At 43.7% G+C, this 8,283-nt stretch overlaps 1 protein-coding gene across 1 annotated transcript in view; it reads right to left on the reverse strand.

Annotated features, from left to right (window-relative positions):
- The window catches only part of LOC143808508 (apolipoprotein L2-like), a 65,433-nt gene extending 62,594 nt beyond the window's left edge, over positions 1-2,839 (reverse strand). Inside the window, exon 1 of the mRNA XM_077291253.1 lies at positions 2,813-2,839. The gene's annotated coding sequence lies outside the window, so the exon portion shown is untranslated. The remainder of the gene's footprint in view (positions 1-2,812) is intronic.
- Between the last annotated feature and the right edge of the window lie 5,444 nt (positions 2,840-8,283).

The following is an 8,283-nucleotide window of genomic DNA, read 5'->3' on the forward strand; positions in this document are numbered from 1 at the left end:
TCAATACTATAAAACTCAACACAGAACTCAAAACTCAATACTATGAAACTCAATATCTCAATAGTATAAAAACCTCTAAGAATAACACTAACACAATTCTGGGAATGTGGAGTACAGGATGGTGGGGTGGGACTAGTAGATAAATGACTGTGAATGAAAACAGATTGATGTTTTCTTCACTTAGTGACATAGTAAGTAGAGATAAGTGGATTGATATGAGGAGGAATAAGTTGAATCTCCTGAAATTCATGATTTCACACAAATTCAAACATTTTCAGATTCGATTCACGGTTTAAAAAAAATACTTGCCTGACACCATTTCTCAGCCTGGTGGAGAGTCAGATCATGGGCTAACATCATTTTCAGGTCAGCGGTTCCCAGTAGAGCACAGTTTGTATGGCAGAATAATTTTCCATCTCCACAGTTATTGGATACCTCTTATGATCAGCGGGCTCCACTCTTTCTCTCTCTCAACGGTAAAGTATAAGCTCTTATGGTCAGCTGGGTTCTCGCTCTTTCATTTCCCTAACATGTATTTTCAGAGCAATTACAAGCTTTCCAGTATTGAGATTCATGCAAATTTATTCACCGCAAATCAAAAATTGGGGGAAAATTTGTAGAAAGCGACAACTTTAAATGTGAAAAGATCCAGTCATCTCTAATAGGCTATGTTGGCATCACATTCAGGCACATGCTTAAAGTGCATGCCCAATACATGTTAAAGGGATGCTTCTGATACAATGCAGTGTATTCAGCTCTGGTATTCATCTATACAGTTATGCTGTACGGTTTATGTGCTCAGTATAGTGGTATAATTCTGTACAGTATGGCAATATTATTCATGCATTCATGTCATTCCAAATAATTTTAGATTTTAATTAGGGAAGAGAAGACAAATGTAGTTAAGGTTTGGTGGTTTGCATGTACAGGAAGTTCACAAAGTTATAATATCATCAAAAAGTTAATTTATTTCAGCTCTTCAAAAAGTGAAACTCATATATTATAAATATATCATTACAAACAGAGTGATCTATTTCAAGTGTTTATTTCTGTTGATGATTATGGCTTACAGCCAACGAAAACCCCAAGTCATTATCTCAGTAAATTAGAATAAATAATTAACAAAAAACACCATCAAAGGCTTCCAAAGCATTTAAAAATGTCCCTTAGTCTGTTTCAGTAGGCTCCACATTCATGGACTACAAGTGTCACATTCCTTGTGTCAAGCCACTAATGACCAATAGACAACACAAGAAGCGTCTTACCTGGGCCAAGGAGAAAAAGAACTGGACTGTTGCTCAGTGGTTCAAGGAGTCATTTTCAGACGAAAGTAAATTTTGCATTTCATTTGGAAATCAAGGTCCCAGAGTCTGGAGGAAGAGTGGAGAGGCCACAATCCAAGCTCCTTGAGGTCTAGTGTGAAGTTTCCACGATCAGTGATGGTTTGGGGAGCAATGTTATCTGCTGGTGTAGGTCCACTGTGTTTTATCATGACCAAAGTCAGTACAGAGATACAGGAAATTTTAGAGCACTTCATGCTTCCCTCTGCCAACAAGCTTTTGGGAGATGGACATTTCATTCTCCAGCAGGACTTGGCACCTGTCCACACTGCCAAAAGTACCAATACCTGGTTTACAAACAACAGTATCACTGTGCTTGATTGGCCAGCAAACTCGCCTGACCTAAATCCCATAGAGAATCTATGGAATATCATCAAGAGGAAGATGAGAGACCCCAGACCCAACAATGCAGATGAGCTGAAGGCTGCTATCAAAGCAACCTGGGCTTCCACAACACCTCAGCAGTGGATTCTTTACTGTGAGAGCAGTGAGACTATGGAACTCTCTGCCGCATGAAGGTTGTAATGAGTGTTTCATTGCTAAAATTTAAGAAGGGACTGGATGCCTTTCTTGTAAAGTATAATGTTACAGGTTATATACACTAGATTCCTTGATAGGGCGTTGATCCAGGGAACTAGTCTGATTGCCGTATGTAGAGTCGGGAAGGAATTTTTTTCCCCTATGTGGAGCTTAGTGTTTGCCATAAGGGTTTTTTTGCCGTCCTCTGGATCAACATATTACGGCATGTTAGGTTAGGATATGGGTTGAACTAGATGGACTTAAAGTCTTCCTTGAACCTTAATAACTATGTTACTATGTAGTGCCACAGGCTGATCACCTCCATGCCACGCCGCATTGATGCAGTAATTGATGCAATAGAAGCCTCGACCAAGTATTGAGTGCATTTACTGAACATACATTTCAGTAGGCCAACATTTCGGATTGTAAAATCATTTTTTCAAGCTGGTGTTATAAAGTATTCTATTTACTGAGCCAATGATGACTTTTGGGTTTTCATTGGCTGTAAGCCATAATCATCAACATTAACAGAAATAAACACTCGAAATAGATCACTATGTTTGTAATGCCTCTATATAATATATGAGTTTCCCTTTTTGTATTGAAGAACTGAAATAAATTAACTTTTTTATATTATAATTTTGTGAGAAGCCCCTGTATGTGCCATCAGTGTTTTTCTGGTACGGCAAAAGAAATTAAAAGATGTATTTTACACAGACCCATAGACTTGTATTGTGCCTTGTCATCCGTGCTGCCAGTAATAAAAAATGCTGAGAATTATTTGACTATTACAAATGCAATAATCTTTTCAGCAGCCACTATTCCACGATATCTCATTACAGTATCCATGTGTGGATTTCGTATGGTAGAATTTGGGATATCCTTTTTGTGCACAGATTATTAGCATCTATTGATTGAATTATAAGAAGCATATGGCTGTATACAGTACTTACCAAGATCTATCAGTGCAGAAAGGGAAGCTGAAATGTAAGTGAAAATGAAAGATTTCTCTTAGTTGAAGAACTGAAATTCCCCCACTGTGTGTCATAGCCTGGGCTTGGCTCACTGACCTCATATATAAACATTGCCGCCCCAGTGATCACCCCCGTATATAAGCTCCATTCAGCAATAGACCCTCCAGGTCTCTGTACTGCAGAAGACTACGGCTGAATGACCTGTAAGATGGCTGTAAGCTCAGGCACACAGGTTACTAGTTTTCCATAGCTGTGTGGCCATTGCACTGAAAGCTTTACAGCCGCAGCTCACCGTATACTGATCAGTGACTGTGACTGAGAGGCGGCAGCTGCAGGAGCAATAAAGTTCATTTTCTCCCAGTAGCTGTGATTCCAATACAGAAGCTTTAGAACATTATTAACCTCCAGATTAACCCCGTATCTACAGGTTTATAGCATTTGAGGACCTGGCAGGTTTCATTTAATAGCATATGAATATCATAAACAGCACTTTACAGTTAAGTGGTGACATATACAGACAATAAATTCAATACAAGGTAAGACCTTTTCACAGGTCTGTATTTCATATCCATATGCTGTCCGTTTTTTAAGAACCGAGAATAAAAACACACATACCCCCATTGTATTCAATGGTGGTGCACACATGTCAGGATGTTCACACGGACCATGTGTTGATGTGAAAAATCCGCAGCTATGTCAATTTTTAACCAGCACCATGGACGAAAAGTGTGCCGCACATGTGCACACTGATGACACACGAATCACATCCATGTGTCATCAGTGTGACACGTATCGGTGCCTGGAAAAAACTGTACAGTTTGCACTGTTCCCAGGCGCTGGGTCATGAAAACAGCTCTCACCATTGTTGCCTGCTCTCCCAGCGATCAGCAAGAGTAGGCAATAGTTGTAGTCAGCAGTGAGCCCCCAGTGTGCCATCGGTGTGCCATCAGTGTGTCATCAATGTGTCACCAGTGTGTCATCAATGTGTCCAGTGTGCCATCAGTGTATCATCAATGTGTCAGTGTGCCATCAGTGTGCCATCACTGTTTTTCCGGTATGGCAAAATAAAAAGAAATGACAAAGCTTCTCCTATACTTTGCATTGTTAAACTTGTATATCACACTGATAAAACACAGATACCATCCATGCGCTGTATGTATTATACATGGACCCATAGACTTGTATTGTGCCTTGTCATCTGTGCCACCGGTAATAAAATGCTGAGAATTATTTGACTATTACAAATGCAATAATCCTTACAGCGGCCACTATTCCACGATATCTCATTACAGTATCCATGTGTGGATTTCATATGGTAGAATTTGGGATATCCTTTTTGTGCACAGATTATTAGCATCTATTGATTGCATTATAAGAAGTATATGGTTGTATACTTACCAAGATCTATCAGTGCAGAAAGAGAAGCTGCAATGTAAGTGAAAATGAAAGATTTCTTTTAGATGAAGAACTGAAACTCCCCCACTGTGTGTCATAGCCTGGGCTTGGCTCACTGACCTCATATATAAACATTGCCTCCCCAGTGATCATCCCCATATATATATATTGTAAGCCATTCAGCAATTTACCTTTCACTCTTGGTCACTCTGTGCTGCAGAAGACTACGGCTGATGCCTAGTGTAAACTTACCCTATGAATGAGAGGCAGCAGTTGTAGCGCCCCCTAGGACTGTGGGGTACTCGGAACCGGGCCAGTTCTAAAAGGATGTGCCACAGTGGCAGTGACCCGGTCCGTGGCCCTAGGCATCCAGTAAAAGGGGTTGAAGTAAATGGGGATAAAGTTTATAAAGTTTTTTCGTGACTCCACCTGTGGTATTCGGTTAGTAGGTTAGGTGTTAGGAGTCCGCTGGGGCGGAGGGTGATGGAGCAGAGTAGGTACAGCTCTCCACAGGCAGAGCTTTAGTCCCAGGGCACTTTGACTGTAATGTGGTGGTGATGGCTGGTGGTGACCAGCAGGCAACTGGGGAAAAAAACATTGACATTAACCCCCGATGGCCTGAAAGGAAAAAAGTTTTAATCTGCCACAGATCCAAAAATGGATAGTGACAGGTCTGGTCTGAATTAATTATGGGGCCTTTTTTGGGTTCTGAATTAATGTAAGCATCTAGTCTGGAGTTTTTATTTATTTGACTTTCTATTCTAGTGCTGAAGTCTGGCCTGGGGTTTGAACTAATACTGGGTTCTGGTCTGGGGTCTGGACTCATTTTAAGGTTCGGTCTGGTATTTGTATTTATTTACTGGTAAGGTCTAAGGTCTGAATTTGCTTGGGGGTCTGATCTAAGATTTAATGACTCCACTGCCTCCATCCTACATTTTCTTCTTATGTGGTTGATAGTTTGTGTTTGATATCCAGTTTGATCTTATTTTTGGGAGCAGCACATCAGAAAACCTGAAGAGGAGAAAAGCACGCCAAAGCTGACAGCAGTATACAGGGAGAAAGAGCCTTTGTTGAAGCTGTGCTCCCATGTTTCTGAGTCGCCCACCAGGGCCGTGGGGTACTCAGTACCGGGTCCTGCGTTCACAGGGGAATGCCATGGTGGCAACCCGGTCCGTGGCCCTAGGCGCCCATGTAAAAGGGGAAAGGTCTTTGAAGGGAATAAAGTTTGTGTTCGTGACGCCGCCTGTGGTATTCGGTCAGTGGGGACTGACGCTGCTTTAAGGGGTCCTCTGGGGTGATGTTATGGCAGCTAGATGGTATAACTTCCCACAGGTGAAGTGTGTCCCCAGGGCTCCCGGTTTGTAGATGGAAGATGGTGAATGGCGCAGTAAAGAACGAGGACACAGGGTTGCAGTCTCTTTACCTTGTTTACTGTCGACTTCATGCAGCCACAGTCCAGGGCACCAGATCACAGGGCAGGCAGGGTCCGGCCGGCTTGGAGGCAAGTTAGGAGTCCCCTGATCCAGGTGGAAATCAAAACCTTCTTCTAGTGCCATGGTGTTGTAGTCCCTTACTGCCTATGGCTTTAAATAAGGTTCTCACAGATGTTCTCTCTCTGTCCTCCGTATAGAATAGGACTCGACCCGTATGACTGGTGACTTGAGGCGGTTTATAGGGACACTAGCATGCCCCAGCCTCTGAGGGTGTCACCGTGCCTCCTGGGTACTAAGGCGGACAGGTAACGGGGAGTTCAGCTGTCCTGCCGGTCTCTGATGTAAGTCGTGGAGGGCCTTACGAAACTCGGTGTTCCGGCTATCGGTTTCTGTGCCTCAGAAGGAGGCAGCCTGCTCAGGGCTGGTCTCCCCCTGGTATCTGTTATGACCTGGTGGTTAAGGAGCAACATGGGACGAGCTCTGAGGAGGTGGTATCTGTACTGACCACAGTTCCTGATCCTAACACCAACACTAGAAGTAGCCGTGGGATGTTCTTGTCACTCCCTAGACACCTCGTCACAGCCTGAGAACTAACTACCCCTAAAGATGGAAACAGAAAGCTATCTTGCCTCAGAGAAAATCCCCAAAGGAAAGATAGCCCCCCACAAATATTGACTGTGAGTGGAGAGGGAAATGACATACACAGAATGAAAACAGATATTATCAAAGGAGGCCACTTCTAACTAGATAGACAGAACAGGAAAGGATACTGTGCGGTCAGTATTAAAAGCTAAAAAATCCACACAGAGTTTACAAAAAATCTCCACACCGACTCATGGTGAGGAGGGCAAATCTTCTTCCCCAGAGCTTCCAGCTAAGCTGAATATATCATACTGACAAGCTGGACAAGAAAAAACATAACATGAGCTGAACGATTAAGTCCACAGCAAGTGGACAACCAAAAGAACAAGCAAGGACTTATATTTGCTGAAATGGACAGGCCATCAGAGAAATCCAAGGAGAGATCTGAATCCAACCAAGAAACATTGACAGCTGGCACTGACTGAAGACCAGAGCCAGGCTAAATAGCAGAGCAGGAGAGACGATCAGTGGAAGCAGCTGCTAATGCTAAACCCAAGGAGCAGCAGTTCCACTTAAAACCACAGGAGGGAGCCCAAGAGCAGAATTCACAAAAGTGCCATTTACAACCACCGGAGGGAGCCCAAAAATTGAATTCACAACAGTACCCCCCCTTGAGGAGGGGTCACCGAACCCTCACCAGAGCCCCCAGGCTGATCAGGACGAGCCAAGTGAAAAGCACGAACCAAATCGGCAGCATGGACATCGGAGGCAACAACCCAAGAATTATCCTCCTGGCCATAACCCTTCCACTTGACCAGATACTGAAGCTTCCGCCTCGAAAAACGAGAATCCCAAATCTTCTCCACCACATATTCCAACTCCCCCTCAACCAACACCGGAGCAGGAGGATCAACAGAGGGAACCACGGGCACCACATATCTCCGCAGCAAAGATCTATGGAAAACATTATGGATGGAAAAAGAAGCTGGAAGGGCCAAATGAAAAGATACCGGATTGATAATCTCAGAAATCTTATAAGGACCAATAAAGCGAGGCTTGAACTTAGGGGAAGAAACCTTCATAGGAACATGACGAGAAGATAACCAGACTAAATCCCCAACACGAAGCCGGGGACCAACACACCGACGACGGTTAGCAAAACGTTGAGCCTTTTCCTGAGACAACGTCAAATTGTCCACCACATGAGTCCAAATCTGCTGTAACCTGTCCACCATAGAATCCACACCAGGACAGTCAGAAGGCTCAACCTGCCCTGAAGAAAAACGAGGATGAAAACCAAAATTACAAAAAAAAGGCGAAACCAAAGTAGCCGAACTAGCCCAATTATTAAGGGCGAACTCAGCCAATGGCAAGAAGGTCACCCAATCATCCTGATCAGCAGACACAAAGCATCTCAAATAGGTTTCCAAGGTCTGATTGGTTCGCTCAGTTTGGCCATTTGTCTGAGGATGGATCGCCGAAGAAAAAGACAAATCAATGCCCATTCTAGCACAAAAGGACCGCCAAAACCTAGAAACAAACTGGGAACCCCTGTCAGACACAATATTCTCCGGAATGCCATGCAAATGAACCACATGCTGAAAAAACAATGGAACCAAATCAGAGGAGGAAGGCAACTTAGGCAAAGGTACCAAATGGACCATCTTAGAAAACCGGTCGCAAACCACCCAGATAACAGACATCTTCTGGGAAACAGGAAGATCCGAAATAAAATCCATGGAAATATGCGTCCAGCGCCTCTCAGGGACCGGCAAAGGCAAAAGCAACCCACTAGCACGAGAACAGCAAGGCTTGGCCCGGGCACAAGTCCCACAGGACTGCACAAAAGAACGCACATCCCGCGACAAGGAAGGCCACCAAAAGGACCTAGCAACCAAATCTCTGGTACCAAAAATCCCAGGATGACCAGCCAACACCGCCGAACATTGAACCTCAGAAATTACCTTACTAGTCCATCTATCAGGAACAAACAGTTTCCCCACTGGACAGCGGTCAGGTTTATCAGCCTGAAATTCCCAA

Source organism: Ranitomeya variabilis, chromosome 2 (genome assembly GCF_051348905.1).
Source record: "Ranitomeya variabilis isolate aRanVar5 chromosome 2, aRanVar5.hap1, whole genome shotgun sequence".
NCBI classification, from domain to species: Eukaryota; Metazoa; Chordata; class Amphibia; order Anura; family Dendrobatidae; genus Ranitomeya; species Ranitomeya variabilis.